The 20,109-nt window shown below is 43.1% G+C and overlaps 2 long non-coding RNA genes across 2 annotated transcripts; one reads left to right on the top strand and one right to left on the bottom strand.

Moving 5' to 3' along the window:
• Positions 1-3,306: 3,306 nt before the first annotated feature.
• LOC147756176 (uncharacterized) lies at positions 3,307-5,200 on the bottom strand. The gene is made up of 2 exons (XR_015325652.1): positions 4,401-5,200; positions 3,307-3,475 (listed from the first exon to the last, which is right to left on the bottom strand). It is a non-coding gene; the product is annotated as an uncharacterized LOC147756176 (long non-coding RNA).
• Positions 5,201-5,721: 521 nt separating this feature from the next.
• LOC147756175 (uncharacterized) lies at positions 5,722-14,362 on the top strand. The gene is made up of 4 exons (XR_015325660.1): positions 5,722-5,856; positions 10,528-10,871; positions 11,850-13,200; positions 13,718-14,362. It is a non-coding gene; the product is annotated as an uncharacterized LOC147756175 (long non-coding RNA).
• Positions 14,363-20,109: the final 5,747 nt, after the last annotated feature.

Raw genomic sequence — 20,109 nt, 5'->3', positions numbered from 1 at the left:
CGACGTAGTCTGCTGCCGGCTACGGAGAGATCGGCGAGAATCCACAATCGCGTTTGCCGCAAGAGGAAGCACTTGCCGAGGGGTATTCAGTTTCTACGTAACTTGACGGAGGCAGCGTGAGCTAACCGTCGTCTGCAAGCTGTTCTTTCCCATTTAAGATGAGACGAAGTACCGGCACGGTTGGTTGTCCGACATCTGTCAGGTTTACGATGGCCCCCATCTGCTGTCGCTGCTGATAGCTGTCCAATGCTGTTAGAGGCCGCTGTCAACGTGACAGATGCAGTAAACGCAACCTATGCAATGCGGCATCTGCTGCGGTAATGATTCTTCAATGGTATTTCGACTTGGAAGCAAATTGTGTTATTAACAATGCTTTCTTTTTCATTTCTTCTTCCACGGGAATGCAGCTGTCAAATGGACTTTTTTCGTTCCGTCTATTGACGACTATAGGACGCCGTGTGCCTGCGAAAGCCCTGTCGTCCTTCGATTATTTGGCCAAGCCGGCATTATAAGAGGGAGGCGACAGAGGAGAGCAGGTTTAACACGCATAAAAACAAAGATTTTGATGCTGTAACAATTTCACTGTGGATGTCGTTCTTGCGGGTACCAATGGGTGCATTTGTCTACACATGACGACAAATATAGAGATACAAACCTCGATTGAGACGTTTTTCGTGGAGAATGCACTTTACTCAACCGACTGTTGAATTCTCTACCCATTATAACAAACGAGAACATCAAATTGTTGCCGGCCTTGTCGTTTTGTTGAAGTGCACGGCCATTCTATTTCGCTATAGTATGAAGGTTGACCCTCCAGTTGTCAGCAACAAATTCGTATAACAGGAAGGTACTGACGTAACCAGAGATCGTAACGAGAAGAAAAAGGTAAAGAGTTAGCACGCTCCTTGGCCTTACGCGAAGATCAGCCAACCTATATAATTGCATGAAGGGCTTCAATAAGCTCTGCCAAAGTTTCTCAGCATATAGGACCCCTGGTAAAAAGTATCGTACACTCTAAAATTGTCCGCGGCTTTTTGGAGTTCAATGTTGAGACTAAAAATTAACGATGATCTGTCCGTTCTGGCCTGTGATGACTACTTGAAGGTCTTAAACGATTCTGAGAATGCGGATGAAGTTATGAAGTCACTTTAGGGGTACGTGCAGGAATGATCCGCGGGTATCGACGTTTGGCAGGATTGTTTCCTGTATAGATCCGTTCGATCAATCTGAAGCTATCGCGTACAACAGAGTAGAAGAAAGGAATAAAAAGATGAATTAAAACTATGCAAAGATACAACAAATTTTTCGAAAATGCTATGTTCGAATTTTCCAAAGATTGAAATAATGTTTTCAGCGGTCCCTTGAAAAAGGCCTAATATGATGAATAGGCATCCTGGATCTTTTACGTGCACACAAGTGGAAAGCACAGCAACTTATGTACCAAGCGGCCCATATCATCCGCAGTAGTATATTACGAATCGTGGAAGGAGTGGTTTACTCTTATGGCAAACGTAAAAAAAAAACGAAGATTAGCCCGCCACGGACATACGCGTACGGAAAGCAAAGGTCCGCTATTTTTCGAAGGCAACTGCTCTTATTATCGATGCGATATAGATTGACTTCAAAAATGCCTTTGACGGTCACATGCAACGCAAAACCGTGCCGTCAGGTCTCCGTCTCAGGCTGGTAACTTGGACCTCCGATTTTCTTTATGGAAGATGCTTGATGTTATAATCAACTTGTCAGTCTTAGGACATAATACGTGACCTACCGGAAGTTGACAAAGCGCAGTGCAGGGCATTACCTTCGATTCTTTACGCATACATAATTTGGAATCTTTTTTGACTTATCGACTCAGATTTACTTGAAAGAAGGACAAAGAAGGTTCCTTCTACGGATTGGATATAATCACTAGATGAATCTGTACAACTTTCGACCAGTAGAAACGCTGACTTTAGACAATTGAGACAATATAGAAAGTTGAAGACAAAATCGACGAGTCTCGAGATCTCTTGGCAAGATGGTCGAAAAGTATTAGTATAGCACCCTGTAATCGTTTCAAAAGAGAGTTACCAGACTTCGAACGTTCGACATCATGCAGTAACAAAGCATTCCTTTGCGAAATTCACAAAAAAGGTTCCTAAAAAATGTTTCGATAGCACGGAAAAAAACATGCTGTGAGTATTTCTACACAAAACACTTTGGCCAACAGGTTTCTTTTTCGTATAATACTATCATCTTCTGACGGCACTGCATCTGATCGATGCGTTCAGAGTTACCTTTGGTAAGGCATAGGCCTGCTGATTGCTCTGCAATGCAATATAAAGACAGTGGTCACAACTTGTCAACGCATATACAAGGTTTAGTACAGAAGAGTTGCGATTGCTGGAGAAGTTTGTGATGATGATTAGACACGCAGGTGTGTACCGGCGCAAAGCGGCGTAAGAGGCGATAGCGTAGCTTGATACACAGAGAGATCCTTGGCGGCGTGTTGTACTTCAGTTAATTGGCTGTGACCTCATTTATCTCGTATGCTCGTTCTTGTCTAGTCTCAATCATTAACTTCGTGTGTTCTCATTCAAGCTATATCTTACACAGTCAGGTTTTACCGAATTGCTTATGAGAGCAATAACCTAATATATGAATCAACAAGTACGGGCTTTTAGCATTAGAAATTAAGAAAGAGACAACGCGGTTTTAGCACCTGTCTCCTACAAGAAACAATTGCCTAATCGTTTATTAAATGCACACAAACGTCAGGCCGGTAGAATTAGAAATGGATAGATCAGGACTAGACACGACATTGCCGTAGGTTTTGTGGCCAATTCTTTGCCACTGAATTGACGATGACAGTTTGGCCTTCGCAGTATTTTATTACTCGCCTTTTATAAGATGGTGGACTAATCAATACTAGTGTTATTAGAAAATAAATATTTATACGTTGCAATGTGGAATTACCATTCAGTACACAGACAGTTTCGTAACCTATATTTGACGGTCTCAGGCTTCAGGTAGTCGATTATTATCGGTTAGTTTCTGTCAACCAGTTCGTATCTGCTTCCATGATCTGCTTCATCGGGCTGACAAGAGCTGCTAGAAATAACCGAGTTTCTAGTCGAGTAGATAAAATGGTACTATTTGTGACCTTTTCTATTGTCTATTGAATCTATGTATGGAAATCTAGGTACATTGGTTCGTTAGTTTACATAGGCCTATCCACGCCACACGACAAGTATCTAGGTCCAATTTAGCAGTGGATTTCTTCGTAACGCTACTGCTACTCGTTGTAAAGGAAAACAGCACATGTTAACCACATAACGCTTAAACGGCCCATACAGACTTCTTGACGGACACGTTTTTTTCTTTATATCTAATATCCGACAACAAATAAATGTCTGAGTGATTATAGGCCGACTTGTGTAACGACACCTGCTAGGCTGCGTCCTTTGGTCATTTCCATCGAAATATCCGTCACCTAAAATAGCATTATTTACAAGTTTTAAATTAGCAGAACAGATATTGTTAAGGAGTTCATTTCACAATATATATGGAATTATATTTATCTAGAATTGTCCAGGGGCGTTGAATAATGTGGTGGGCCATTTACGATGCACTGCAGATGATACTAATTACGAGAGGACTGTGTCCTAACATAACAGAATTTGCATTGGCATACGACTGTCTTTGAGAATAGACCACCCTACAGGCCTTACAGGTCTTCATAATGGAACAATAATGGCTAGAGAGCTAGTTTTGCTAGTAAAATCAAAAAAGTCAGTGTGGACGGTGCCTGTGTCAGCGGACTGTAAACGGATTTATTTTACGCAAATAGTATATTTTACGAAGTGTGGACATCGTCTGAAGGAGGAAGATTCTGAATTCGAAGATAGGAGAAGACTGTTTTTTCATATATATGTGCGTATTTAATTAACTGAACAGGCAGCGAGATCAATAGAATGTTAATCGTACTGGGAAAAGACAATCAATAGCAAACCATAAATAACTAAAGTTGCAATTTATCATTCTATTACGTACACTATACAAGCTCTACTCAACGTTCACAGGTTGTGTGTTAGATGTTTTTCGTCCCTACCGTTATTAATGATGGACAACGTAGATTTTTCGCGCCATATAGGAGTATACCAATCGGTAAACGAATCAGCGAAAGGGACCCCTCTGCCATTCAAGCAAGTCAATGTATTGTTTATCAAGCAAACACATCTAATCCGCACTTTCCATAATGCAAACGTATGAAAAACAGAGTGAGCTAAACAGTAAAAAAGCAAAGAAATACATAAAAGCAAACATGATACGATAGGATTTAAGTTCTGCCTAACACAACATTTAGACCCGTATGAGGTGCTCAGCGCCGCTTCAGAAGTCTTCTCTATAATACAAACCCGGTGAATATTTCCTGTATCTTTTCTGAATACAGATGGGGCTGCTGGCACTCCTAATACCAGGTCTTCAGCGTTAGGCATACAGAGTGGGTCCGCCTCAACACTGATCGATAATGACACAACTGTCGACTGTCGCCGTTCCGGCTGGTGAATTATACTGGGTAGTTGGCAAGCCAACTAGAGAGTCCTCGGAGCCTTGTCGAAGCTATCGAAAACACAGGTGATTATGGCGGTCATGGCCGATGGCGGTAGCAATCATGTTTGAGAGGTGAGGTAGTCAACATTGAAGATGTGGAAGGAAGGCAGGCTCGCGGTAGAACGTCGGAACGATAAGGAGGAGTGCGGGAACGAGAAGGAAGAAGCGCATATTAAACAATGATGTAGTCGCTTGTAAAAATGAGCAGAGTCGCTAGCTTTTGTAGAGGTAGAGTTGTTTCTCTCACTATCTTTCTGTTTTCAGGCCTTACTTAGCAGTTATATTAGCATGTGACACCATGCGGCCTGTTGTATAGTATAGCGGCTTAGAGAACACCACGTTATGTGTATGCCTTGTTTTGACTACCGCTTACGACGTTGACAACGATGATTCTACTGTGGTAGCCGGTGGCCACCGCCACTTAAATTTCCAGTGCAACAGTACTCATTAGTCGGCAGTCGATAGTCGGCCTGGGAACCGACTCTTCAGGCGACTGAGAACGAGACTATCACTACCGAAATAACTGCTTAACACAAACGGACGGCAGGCATGCGAACACACCGACCGATGCAACAAGCAAGCATGGCCTCACTCAAAGGACAGACACAGACACTTGATGGCGCCCGCTAGTGGAGGCCGATACTGAAATGGAGAGAAAGGGGAAGAGATAGACATGGCATAATCTCGTCGTCTTTCTTTCGAAAACCTGGTCATATGGACATCCTTCCTTCCAAGTCAGTTCAGCCTCAGTGACGCTGACATACATTGTAATGCCATATATGCGGTTCGGTAGACTACTGCTGGCGACACTGCCGCTGTGTTCCTGCATCAATGGCGTTATAACGTTAGATGAGTTAAGTCTTTTAATGACAACGACCAGCTAGAACGGTAGTCGTCTGATATGGACACGCGCGTAAACTGCAGGAGACACGGCCAGCTATGATTATTGAGTCTACCGTTTGAAGCTAACAGTCAACAGCATGGCTGGCTAGTCGCCTTTAAACGCCTCGCCTTAAAACGCAATCGTTCATTCAGCATCCGTTCGCCTCGCGATTGTGTTCGCAGATCGGCTTGTGGCGGTAACCGTGCTGACAACGGATTCCCAAAGGCCTGATCGGCCGCCTCGAAAGCTGTTCGAGGTAGCGTAGCTCGTCAGCGATGGCTGACGGGGCAAAAGGGAAAGCGCGGTTACAAGCAACGGTCCACTGCTTCTCTTGCGTCCGTCGTCAACTGTAGCCTATCGCTTTTCAGCAGCAAAAGGTACGCGCCTTTTTTTTGCGGCGACCCGTAGAGGCACAGCCTGTACTGTCTACGATAGCAAAGGCACAGGGGCAGTGACACCAACGACATCCTACTAGTTTCTAGTGCTTAAGCGTGCTTGTACTGCTGTTAGTCATAGCAAATGTCAAGGCTTACTGATGGCTGACGATGATATCGCTACAATCAGGAGCTTTAAAACAGCTTTCCTCTATTCATCTACTTCGTTACTTCCCTCTAAAGGCGAGGATGAAAAAAATACGCAACAGTAGCAATGGCAATATTTAACGGCGGTAGGTAGCGAGCCTTCAACACGTGGAAACGCTTAGAACAGTTGGATCCAGATCTTTCTCTGAAATGTGCTGATGTTCCTGTTGACGCCCAATAATAATAGAGCATAATGGCATTTTGCGAAGTGCACATACCGTCAGGCTGACGACCGCTTTGTAGTGTACATTCGTTCTCACATCGAAATCTGAATATGTATTGGTAGAATTTTATCTATCAGAATTAAGCATCCCTCGAGAACTGTTTCTTGTTTCATTTTATCTTTGAAGATTTTGCCCTGAATAATAGACAAATTTTGTTCGTATAAATATTGCTTCCTCGTGTATACTTCTTGACATTATTGAGCGACGATAGGCATTCGTATTACTGTAAGAGAAACCATCGAATACCACCTACTATGGACAATGTAATCATGTAAATTCGGACTTTTCCTTGTAAGTGTTTTCAAGACCGCTTCAAGGCGAAATAAATAAGAACAGGTGCTTCGAGGAAACTTTGTGCATATGCTGTAGGGATCACTCCTGCGAGCAGTCGCCTTACATCTTGAATTTATAACCTGAGGCCACTCACTAATATTTTTCAAAATGCCCATATTCGTTAAAGCGTTACTTAAACGCGCTAGATAAAAAAAATTCCATTGGAAATAAATTTTGGGCTGATAGCGGGGCAAAGGTCCCAGAAATGCAAGGGCTCAAAGCGAACCGCAATCACAAATAATGCAGGAAGTCTCCAAAGATTAGCCGTTGGGGCTTAGCTGAATGACTTAGCAAGATGCCCGTTAAATTATTGAACCCTAAATTCGATCCCTTTAAATACAAACTCGATAGAAAATCTCCCGGTCTGTTTTCTTAAAATGTCTCTTGCATTTTAAAAGCCGTAGCAAAAATGGTGAAAACGCAGGCCGTCGATTTAAAACAATATAGAAAGCTTGTACTCTTGGTGAAGAGTTCGTTACGCCTGAACACAGCGGACAGTAACGTCCTTTTGAATTTCGAAAACAGCAGGTCGTTTTCGAAATTATTTTTTCGTGTTTATAGTTTTTGTTGTAGTTAAAACAGCGGGTAAGCGTATGTTCGCTGTGACAAGCAGCCCGCCATCATTCGTCAAATTCAAACGTTCCACGCTGCATGCGGAGAGTACGGCACCTAAACTGAAACAAATTTTGGCGGGTTGTTTGCCGGAGCGCGCATGCGTGTCTCCGCCACTCCTAATATTAGGAGATAGCCAACTTTTTCCTGAGACAGTAAATTTAATTCTCTAATATTCGGTAAAGAGCAGTAGTGCATCGACTTTAGAATTCAAACGAGGCTTAGTTGTTACCTAATCTTTACTGGGACATTGTAAGCTTCTTAGGTTAGCCAAAATCGACAATGTAGAGAATCACAGGTCGGTACGCGGCTGTTGAAGAGGCAGAAGCTGCTTCGATGACAGCACTTTAAAAAATACACAGCAGAGAAGTAAAAGTGTGGACATGAAAGTTATCTAGATGTGCATATTAAATAATCCTTCGGCTTCGATCAGGGCGCTAGTGAATAGATTTCATATAAATGAACCTACGATGTTTCGGATTACTCATGAAGACCTCTGGACGCCTCATATGCCGTCAAAGTGAAGATACTGAAATCTAGGAAATTGGACCAATGTTATTGGCTAGTTAATTATTTCAAATCTCAAACGGAAGGTTTTTTCTGATCAGAGATTTTTTGTCCTCGACGCAAAAATGAATCCTAGAAATTGTTGTCCGCTTACGATCCAAAGTATGTGTTTGTCGGGCGTATACACAGATCTTCGGCTAACGTTCATATTCTAAATGGGGGATCCAGTGAACGATACGTTATGTCACCATACTTCTTTCAGAAAACCAAGCACATAGCTAAATAAATCTTTCTGCAAGCCATTGTGCAGCCACAGAATGCTGAAGTGTCTGAACGAAGAGCATGCGTCTCCACTCACAAAGGCCGAGAGAATACAGATATGTATTGGAACAAGCACAGAATAGCTTTCAGATTTTAACCCGTTCGAGTACTACATATAAAACGTTACTGAGCGAAAATCCAATAAGTTTCGACATGTCAAGGTCGCCTCGCTCACTGGTGCCACCAAGAGGACGTTTCGTATAATTTAAAACCAAAGATTAGCAATTTAGTCTGTGTGTTTAGCATCTGAATTAAAAAATTGTAATCTTTTAATTTATATATATATACTTATGCACTGTCCGCAGGAGTGGTTCATCTTATACATAGGCCGTTTGAGGTAAAATGTGAGGTGAATGAGGAGATGTAAAGGATAATTGTAGTTGTTCACACTTGGACATACAGCATCATGATTCCTTTTTGGCCGATCTTGCAGTCAACACTAGAAATTCTAATGTTAGAAGATATTTTTGGCTTCACACAAAAGACGCGTCCATGCTGGGTATCTTGTAACCTGTTCATTTTTGAGACCCAGCTTTTGTCTTCTAATCTTCCGATGTACGGCGGCTGCTGCTGCTGCTGCTGTCTCAGCGCCTTCGTGTTTCTGCCCAACGTCAGCTCGTACTACTCTCGACGAGCGACAACGACAACAGCCTCAATCATCACCGAGTGAATAACCGTAGAGCTAGCAGTTTGCGGGTCAACCAGTCGGCGGCCAGCTCGACGCCGTCGCCGTGAGAGTAAAACGGGGAGATGAGTAGTCGTAATTGTAACCATCGGCAAAACATAGATAGGCGCCACTGCATGGTTTCCATCTAGGATAACGTACGGTTGTCCGTCTTTCGATAAAATTATTATATTTGCTTTATTTCGACTAGACATAAAAGATCATTTGTGAGAGAGAGATTCCTAATTTTGCGTAAGTAGGGGGGGGGGGGGATGAACAAAAAAAAAAGTCGGCAATTAAAATAGTCGACAGCAAACAAACTCCTAAAGGTGAGGCAGCCACGAATAGAAAAATATTACTAACGGATAAGTTGTTGTTATTTATTCTAAAATAGATGGCATACTACATATACTGTCTTCACACACAACGATGATCCGTTATGTGTCCTAAGAGAACTTGGCAATACTCAGTAGCTGAATGTTACCAAAAAATAGACTACTTTCTCCTGGCTTTTGTGGTGCCTTTGTTCGTCTAGTCTACGAACCAATACATAATTCATGGTGCTTAGGTGACCGTGTATGCAACTGAGGCTAGCCCTGTGTGATTCGAGAGTCATTCTTCTGAACGTACAGTAAATACCTCTTCCCACTACGTAGCTATGATGAAGAAGATTTGTTTTAGATTATTATTAAAAACCTTATATCGTTGAGGTATAATCGAGATTAAACTTCAGTACTGTTTTGGGACGTTCGTGTACCCAAGTTCAACGCGAACGACGTGCACGTGGACGTGGACAGGATAGACGGATACCGTTACGTGCCTGTGAACAATGAATAGAGCAAAAAACAGTTTATTAGGGAACACTCCTGATGCTGTGCCTAAAATTGCTGGAGTCAAGCGACGTCAAGCGCGACCCGATCCATGATGGCTACTGCTTGCAGTAGTCCATTAGTTCGACTGATCTGCCCATCGATTAAACGATTTCCGCCTATGAAAATAGCGTTGGAGCGCGCCTAAGTATTGCTTTTATTATTCATGGAGACCCACATTGGCTAATCTGCACCCGTTTGCCAGGCTGCGTGAAGATCATAAATGTTTAAGCTGTATAATTAAGAGTACAAATACAATTGTAGCATTTTGACGTCAGTTACTCACGGGGTTCTTCACGTGCGATCCATAAAACTATCATATTGACGAATCGATAAAAATAGCTTCTGACGTCACTCAGTAACCAGCTAGTAAACAGAGCACTGTCCAATAGAAGACCTGGACCGCCATGTCTAACCTTTGAAGATTATAGCACGTTCCTGGGCTGATGTACGTTCTGTTCGAAGATTCGATTCGCGGGAAAAAGTATAACCTATGTGATATTTTGATTATGCATATTCTTCTTTTTTTTTTTTTTGTTTTTACGTCCACTAACCAGCAAAAATAAACTTATCATACTATTTCAATTATAAATAGCTGAAGCCTTTTCCCAACGAATCTCATCCTAATTGTATGTTAGTCCGCATGTCATCATCTAAAAAGCTTTATTCAGCTCACGTGAAGTCACTAAATGGATGCAGTTTTTATATGCAAAATAAAATATGTAACACTAATTTACCTAACTATGAAATGTCTATCAACTGGAACACTTCACTAGCCGATGAGGGTCACCGTAAGCCTTACGGCTTAAAATTCAACCACTTAAGTTTCATGTTTTTAAAGACTATAGGAAGCGTAGGTCTTTCAATAATTAGACATGCTAACAATTGCCATAGCAATCTATTGGAGTTAGCCAACCAACAATGTTTTTGGACTTAGGCTATATTCCCAAAGGACCATGCACTGACGTAGCCATTGGACACACGGAGAAAGAAGTATGTCTCCGTCGTTGACTTTGACGAAGACCGATCCCTGAAGACATTCAGACCGAGTAAGGCTATTATCGTAACAGACAGAACAACTACGGACAACCGCTTGACAGTCGCTGTCAAAAATAAGAGCTAAAATGGATGGCTCTTTCCTATTATACTGACCACGCACGAATTCAAACAAACGAAATGTTCAAAGTCCACGCGTTACGTTGATGGACGACATTTTTCGAGCTGCTGGAATCTTCGGAAGAATTTCGCCCCCTCTCAAGTACACGGGTAAACCCTAAAAAGGTAAATGCGTATCTTTCTGCTTCCATTTTTTCGAGTTGTTTAGGCAATGAAAGTACATTATGACTGATATATGATCAATGACGCCGCACGGCAAGAATCAACATACATTTCGTATAGTTTGCAGGCATATCGTGGGTCTTTTTTACACTGGCTACTGAATTAAATACAATGTGTGGAATATCGAAAGGAATGCTATTGATATTAGAAACTAAGTGGTGCCTATAAGGAACATTGCACTCTATAGGGAGGCGAGGCAGGCAGCTAATGGAAACCGAGAAAGGCTTTTGAAAAATGATAGTTACGGCTACTGGTCAAAGGCGCTCCACATTTTTCGACGGGTGTCTTTGAGGTTGCAGTTGATTATGCTACTCACTAGACGCCAGTGAGTTTCTTAGTTCTTCTATGCTTTCTCAGTTGTTTACGAAGTGTTCCCAGCACTATGTTAACTAAGTACGGCTAGAGCACGCTGATTGTCGACAGCTCTTTCTATTCGTTCGCTGTCATTGTTCCTCTACTTGCCCATCAAGGCAGGACAATGCATTTATCACCATTCAACATCTGCATTTAGTATAATATAATCTGTAGATCAGCCACCATTGGCGCACGCCGGATTTACCTCTGTTACCCGTAACAATGAACGAGCTTTCTGTCTACTGGGAGTTACTCAGGATGGCTTGATAAAGCCAGGAAACGACGATGTAATGATAAACTAATACGTGTAGGTAGGCGAGGTCCAATGTGCTTTCAAATCGCTGTTTATTTATCACCTAGGTAAACCTTTAGAATACAAGTACAACGTATGTACTCTAAACACTCGCAGCTAGATTCTTATAAATTTATAGTACAATTACTGTATTCTGTTATTTCGATATGAAAAACCTATTTCCCTTTTGAGCAAAAATATTGTAGCAATGCGCCACTCGAATTGCTTTAATGGTGCATCGCTCTGTTGTGAAATTATCCCATGTGTATGAACAGAACCAACGTTTCTTCACGGGCTCCAGTGGGAAAAGACTCCAGGAACGATGAATGTAGCTTCTGGAAGAAGGGCTATCGGTTCAGTGAGAGGACACAACAGCTAGCGCTCCAGATGTAACTAGTGCCAAGATAGAAATTGACCCGGATCACCCACATCAGTGACGTCATCTAAAACGGGTTTATGAGAATGGGTGCTGCTTCTCACCTTTAGCAGCACAGCGTTCAGGTCAGGCCCGAAGTAGCCGAGAGGTCAACGTCCGTTTCGTAAGTCACTCCCGTACTGTCAGTCGTTATATGACAATTCTGGGCGCGCGCGCGCGCGCGCGCGCGCGGACGGATACTCCGCTCTATAGCCATGCTGTAAAAGTAGCAGCGCTAGAGCAAACAATCTCTGGTTTTCCCGCGCTTGGAGCTGACCCTTGCAGGTACACGATCGAACAACAGATCGTTGGCCCGTCGATTTTTTTGTCGTGCTAACCGTTCCTGCCGCTGACGTCAAGAATGTGTTCGATAGAGCAGCTTATTTTATTTTCCCAGTTATTCCACTTTAATGCCATTCATACAATCCGATCAGCTGATCAAATATACTAAATAGCACTAGATCAGACCGTGCCGTTGTTCTGTGCGTATCAGCTGAACGTAGTAAGCTACACACAATTGATGAAAACGCGTTACCTGCATAAACTTATATTGTGTCAATTAAAAATTCTTAAGCATGCTTGGGGAACCACTGAGTGGGTTTGGTTTTTGGGATGACAGAATCTGAAGATCATGGCCAGCAAACCGCCATGTCTCAGTCACCAATTCGAAAAATCTTGTCACAGATACACAAGTTGCCATGCAGAGAATGCAACAATCGATTAAAAGGATAAGCAGTTTCCGTAGCTATCCACCGATGGGGTAGGTTTGAAGAGATTCAACCAACGCCTTCAGATTGAAGCATTCGTAGGGAAAGGAGTACAGAATCTAGACCATTACATAGACCGATACAAAACTAAGTTGGTAGAAAGGATCGACAAGACTCTGCAGATGGTAGTTACGTCGCGAACGCTCAGTCCTATACAGTCGGCACCCGGAAAAGTAAATTAAACAATCCTCTTACAGCCTGTAACTTCACGGTAATTTGTACTTACGACCAGAACTACCAATATTGCCATCTAAAGAGGGGAGCAACAAGACAAATGTCAAAGTGGTATTATTTAATCTTCGGCCTCCTGAGAGGGATACCGGAAGAAAGGGCTCCACTCGCCCACAGCCTGCGAGACTCGAGGGGACTGCTACGCAAGGACACCAGGTGACTAAAGCCAATCCCGGCCTCTATGGAGAAAGGACAAAAAAGCCATTCAATCTAGTAAGCAGCGTGTCACAAAGCTATTTGAATTTTTAGAATTTCTCAATGCCAGACAATGGCACAGTTTCTCATACTTAAGCCAGTTCTACAGTGGCAAGCATAATGAAATAATGATTGGAATAAAAGTTGTAGCTACAAACCGTAAGTACGGGCGACTAATGTGCAGTCTTCTGCCATTATATATATATATATATATATATATAAAGAGAGAGAGAGAGATCTAGCTCGGGTTAGCTTTTTTAACTAGAGATCGCCAGAAGCATATGAGTACATTTATGAATCATTTGGGTTAGAATTAACTAGAGCAGTCTGCTACATTTGAGCTATCCTTTGTTCAAGGAAAATTGGAAAGCCAACTTAGCGACTCATTATCCAAAGTCTATACGGGACTATTTTCAACGTTATATTATTGATGCATTAGATTTCAACTCGTCATTGATCAGTTTCTACGAATCATACAGTTACCTATTAGCCACGAAAAGTTGTGTCGATGAGTGTCACTGTTTCTCCGATTCAGGTCGCGCACGATCTTGCCAAGTCAGCTGAACGTACCGTTTTCGATTACAATTCTGCGTTGTACCTACCTAGAATGTGTTACACACGAGGAAAGGCGTCATCGCCATTATCGTCAGAGGGGTCAACCTAAAAATGAGACCTACGCTAGCGTTCAGTCATCGCAGCAATGGGCACAATGACTAATAATGATCACGAGCCGCCAACGGACCTAAGCCATGTAAACAGTCGGCACTTGGCCGCACGCTCAGACAGAACATTTTCAGAATGAGGCCTTCAAGAATCAGGCCAGGTTCCCAAATGGCTCGACTGGACAGCGTAACCGAACAGTGGATCGGAAGAGGTCAGGCACAGGCTAAAGAACACAAAGAGTAATTAATTTTGCATTCGGGGCCTGCAGGAAGTGTGTGTCTCTGTATAAACGTTCAACGCGAGCGTAGCATAGGTTTTGCTCTGAGTGGAGAACCAAAACGACTCATTGTGTTATTACCTATACCAAGATCACATTGCATCCGAGACGTTTTAATAAAGCATTGTACGACCCACAGCCTAATAACTGTATGTTACTGATACAAAGAAATAGAAATGCTTGACGAGAACTCTAGATGTACACCACATTTATGGTTGATGACAGACTCGATACAGATGGGCCTGATAAAATAGGGAATGCGGCCAAAAATAATGTTGTGTAAAGCAAATCAATGTCATTCGGGCTGGTGTTCTGGGTTTCGCAAAGTGGCCCAATCGTAAAACATTGGGGTGAGAAATCAATACGCTGTACTATGCCTGTGATGTATACGTTTTTGAGTAGGGTATTGTTAAAGTACGAGTGGCTTGTAACTGTGAACTCAGGTAACATTATTAGCCTGGTTGGGTGCCTATCTATTTTCTAGGTATTTGCTTTCACTTAAAACTGTGGTGTTTGATTCTGTCAATGAATACATTGGTGAAGTCGTCAACAAGGAACGATTCTGAAGGTCTAACCCTCCTTAGCTGTGGCAAATGATGCCATACTGACCACACCATTGTGAATGAGATTCGGATGACGCGCAGTTGTGCGCTCTATTATCTGCTAATGCTATAAGCGTTACATGGCAGCTGAACGCGATAGATACAGAAGAATGCCAGTAATCGACTGCTACTAGTATTCGACGACTCACCACTGATGACAATGATCCTACCCAGTCAGGAAGTACTCACAGAAGACTAAATCTTCGTGAGCGCCAGCGGCTAGCAGCAGCGGCGGCAGCAGTATCACACTCAATGAACTTTTTGTCTCGTCAGGGAACTGAACGGTGTTTTTATGGCGGTACCAGTCTGTATTTCAGTATGTTTTGGTATTGATGTATGTATGGCTTTCGGTCTGTGTTTATATGCCTGCATGTGTGAACATATTATTTTTGAGGGAAGCATCGGCGGTACGCTACCCTCATCAGGAACGGGCTATAGATTCTAATATGCCATTGCCTCTGTTAGAACAGCACCTATAACAAACAAACAGTTAGTTGATTTTTGCAGAAAACAGCAGACAAAACCAAACGTATATAGAGGCGGACGCCTCTGTTTGTTCGTTACGAGCATCATCATTTGACTACCGTCCAAGGACTCCGCGGATGTCGTTGTCGTAGCGACTGCCGCCACAGTGGTCGTCAATGAAATTTCCGTGTTAGCTCGTAACGTCAGACACCCCACGTCTGCTAACAATTTGAGTCACCATAGTTCTATTTAGCCTGACGCGCGAACAGCTGAAACGAAACTAGCGGCAGAAGCAAGTATCGGCAAGTATGGACGACGATAGAAGAGAGGTAACCTGAAATAAAGGAGAAAAGCCAAAACCGCCTTTTCCTTATACTGCTGCTGCGGCTGCTGTAGCTGATTTCGGTTTGTCGGTCCGCAGCCGTGGCATTGGCTGTCGCATCATGATGATTGCGGTGCTTAGCGCAGACAAAAGCTTCACGGTTCGCCTTGCGAAACGTGCGGGTAGGCAAGCCAAGCTGGATACCTGCAAAAATGGCATGGCGGAAGCACCAGCAGCGCTACCGACAGCGCCGTCACCACGCGACTGCCGATACGAGAGAGCAAAAAATATGGACCTTGTTTTTTTTTCGACAATGTATGCTTATTGCTGTTTTGGCAGTGGACTATCTGAGGAATTTATTAAAGTTTCGCTAAGGCAGTCAGCGCGCCAATCTTGCCATAGCGCAAAAAGGCAATGCCTATGTAGTGCATTGCCAATTCGCTCGCGATATCAGTAGGTAACGTGGTAAGGAAAAGTTATTACAGGATAGAAAACGGCCTGATCCATCCACGGTCCACCCACCTGTCAACTGAAAGGCGTCATTGTAGCAGAGCTTTAATGATAAGAAACGTGCACAGGCGAACACACACGCACTGATTATACTTTCGGTTAGATACATGCATTTGGTCACAAAGATATATATAGAATAAATAATATGTATTTGTGGGCCCAATTCGACTAGCTCAAAGCACATACGTGAGGCTTCTGCACGCGCAATGCGTACTCTGTCACACAGTTACGCCATTACAGCCGTGTATCTTGCTAAACAAAACTCCGTTTCTCCGTCAGACTTCGCCTAGATGGATGAAATAAGCGCGTTTCCACACTCATACGCTATATTGCATTTCCTTCTCCCCTTCCTCCCCCCCCCCATACCTGGTCATGGACATCTATATGTCATGTTCCGCTGTTTGCAAAGAAATTAACCTCTCGAAACTAGCGGACCAATGAAGTACTCATATATAAGAGTACTTCATTGGTCCGCTATGATCAATTAAAAGAATGACTACTGTAAAGGTACGCGATGTCTAGAAACAAGACTAAGCAAATCTGCAAATAGCAAAAGCCAAATCGATATCACATCGTACATATATGGCTAGCTTCGTTGATATAAAGTTGACACAAATTGATAATAATAGTAAATTAAAAAATAATAATCATATTATTACGCGTTAAGAGGCGCCAGCTTACGAAGGAGCGTATGATACTTACGTCAAATGATACGATGACGATAGTGGTAACGGTTGTCTGATGGTGATCTTCGTTCTTGGCTCAAACAGATACAATTATAGAGCCAGCGAATCACACAGCCAACAGTCAACCCGTAAAGCCAGCGGCCGCACGGCTACGATCTTCTCCGTTTGGACGGAGGGAGACGTCTGATCTACGTAGACAGATCTACGTGTTCGTTTCGTCCATTCGGCAGCGCAGGCGAGCCTCTCAAGGTCGTTATCGCGCACCGTGAACGAGAATCTGGGAGAACGAAGCAGGCACGCCAGCAACGGTTGGCAGCAAGCATTCCTTGAAGCGCGTATCTCTGCGGCTGTTCGAATCAGCGTCGCTGTAACGCTTAACAGAACGAAGGGCCTTCGCCCATGTTACTGCCTTCTTTGCCCATCACAACACTTCGTCGGGAGGGTAGTATTATTTCTATGGCAACGCCAGCCAGCTTTTCTACAAGAGTATATCTGCACATAATATCATGCTGTCTGAAAAAGCTCTGACGATCTGAGACTGCTTCGTATCCTGCGGCTGAACAACGACGATGCTAAAAACGTGTAACAAAAAAGAAAGGCGAAAATGGGACAAGCGAAAAGTACGCAGCGCATAAAACAACACCGAATCTCTAGCGAGGACAAAGTAAACGATCGGAAAGGGCAGAACAAAGAGAATAAAAATATATAAAGTATATAAAAAGTCGAGGCTAAGAAAAGGAGGAACCGGAGCTAGCAATAACCTATGAAATCTATCGCGGGTCGAAATAAAAGTCGTGGAATTGGGCATCAGGAAAACGAAACGAGTCAATCATGGGATTAAGGAACGATAACAAAATATAGAACGGTGCGATCCGATGCGATAAAAACAGAATGAAAGGTTAGCGATGCGCCAACGCGGCAGGAATAACAACGGCAACTAAATAAGAACATCGTAACGAAAAAGCAAACACACACGAGACCTAGTCGAATAGTATTAAACTAAGTTTGAGACGAGGTCCTAGTTTCGAGCCTAAACCGCCTGGATCACGTGTCAGATGCTGCAGCCGTTGTGTGATGATAGCTAATGGCAAAGGCAGAAAAAACAGCGAATAACGTTACTTCTGATGATGTATCGATGAAGTCACAGGTCGGCAAGCGCAGTAGCAACAATGATAACGAATCAGAGAATCCGATTCAAATCAGTGGCAGAAACATCCTGGCCAAGCGTAATGAAGTGACAATAAACTGATTTAGGACGTAGACGAAGCAAGTTCTATTAGAGATCGAAGTTCCACTAACGGTAATAAACAGAGATTTTTTATTTGTTCTCTTTATCCATCGCTCATCATACGTCCCCTTCCTGCAATCATGCTGTATTTTTATATGGGGAAAAAAAAAAAAAAAAAAACACCAAAATACAGAATGTGCGCTCACAGCTGCACAGGTGAATAAAACCGACTCCTGATTGAACTTTTTCCAGCAATAGAAACAAACTGTATGACTAGCATCAAGCGTCTAATTGCCATAAGCTAATGTTGTAAACAGCGCCACATGTTCAGACTGTCAATTGTCGTCTGCGTGACGATACGTCAACGGCTGCCCGATGGGTCGCTTTCCATGGACGCAAAGAATGGCAACACCTTAATTTAATTCTCAAATTTCTTCTTCGAATTTCAAAAATAGATTTTAATAATTGACATAAGAGTAATAACCTACTTATTGCTGATCTGAATCCCATATAATGTGAACCTCAAGACGAATAAACTGGCCAATAAGTGACACTACCAATCAGCCAATAACGCATCATTACCCATTGGTATCCGCTGATCTCTCTCGGCAGAAAAATATCCGACTAAACTATGCCTACCGATCCAACATTTTTCCGTCTGTTGATATATAATGTAATAGCTATCAAGTAATTGATTCAGTCAACCTCAGCCTCAAAACCTCGGGAGAGTCTTGCCACTTGACGTCGCGCTGGACTGTTTACGTTCCGTCCCGTCGTGTCTCCTCTTCCCCCTCTTTGTCAGTTTCTCGACAGGAAAAGTGACTTGGCTTCTGTGGCAACCCAAAACAGCCCACTGTAGCGGTAGTTGCCTCTACGGGCAAACGGTTTGAATCGGCGGGAGCTTTGCGGAACAGTTTGTTTCCGCTAGCGATGACGACTGCTGCATACGTGACTTGATCTACCCTGATGTGAAAATGATGTCGCTGAACGGATACAGTGTAGCGAATCCAGCCAACAGCAGTCGACATACGAACGTACCATATGCAGCAGAAGCGTCGCGTCGTCTGCTATCTTCGTTTTTCAACAGATACCTACTTTCTCTTCAGCCCTGCCAAAAATTCAACCAGCTATCTTTACCTGATCTACTCCTCTGGGCCGAGCTTGATTGAGTATTAGTGTTGATACTTCTATCGAGCTCTGTTGAAGCATTATTCTCTCTAGAGTATATGCATGTTTGCGTACCTTGAGCCGCGTGTTGGTGGGCCGTGTAAGTGCGCCTCTGCAAAGTGTGTCTTTTGTCTTTCACTAAGTCAAAAGCAGAACGAAAGCCTGCCCCTGTTCGAGCCTGCAGGCTCTGAAGGGCTAGGACAGATAACAGCGACACCGCCTCTAAGCGGAGCTTACCGGCTGCTAAAGGCCTGTTAGCGTAGACTCGACGAAGAACGTTCAGGGACTATCTGTGCAGTAGGTACACTGTGGTTGACCACTTACGTTTGATCCTGTGTCAAAGTGGCCGTCTCAAATTCCAGAAAGAGTCGATAAGTCAATGCCTATGAGTGGGAGGGTCACACTATCTTTGCAGAGAAACAAACACGCACACACACACACACACACACACACATACACACGAGCGGATATACATGATGTCGCTGCTCTAGAATTAGCGCTTTGAAAAAAGAAGTTTTCTATGATTACGAGTCAGAGAGCATTTCGTGCGGAATATCTTTAGCGGTTATCTTGACGTAGCCCTAAAACGCGCTGAATATCCCGAAAATATCCAGTTAGCTCCGACATTTAAACGGAGTAAAGGCGCCAGAAGCGTTCATGACGTCGTCTGAGGGTTACTTACGTGCGTATATAGCATGGCAACCATTATACGAAACGGAAGGGGCTGTGTCTATGTCGACAAAAATAAACTGCGGTTTCGAAAGACCGGAAACAGACACCTGCAGTATCATTCCTATCGGTTCGGAAATAGAGTTCGAGCTACCGATATATATCTAACAGACTATACAGATCTAACAGATAGGCTATTGTATCGAGAATTATATGTCTTGCTTTGTGTGTGACATAAGAGACAATACGAATATCTCATTTCAAATAGGTTCTCGTTACTTTTCTGCTCCGCGCTTTATCATAGATGTGATTCAGAACGTGCCGCCCATGTGTGTCTA

This window comes from Varroa destructor, unplaced genomic scaffold, assembly GCF_002443255.2.
Source record: "Varroa destructor unplaced genomic scaffold, Vdes_3.0 BEIS01000004.1, whole genome shotgun sequence".
NCBI classification, from domain to species: domain Eukaryota; kingdom Metazoa; phylum Arthropoda; class Arachnida; order Mesostigmata; family Varroidae; genus Varroa; species Varroa destructor.
This window is presented reverse-complemented; position numbering and strand designations above follow the sequence as displayed.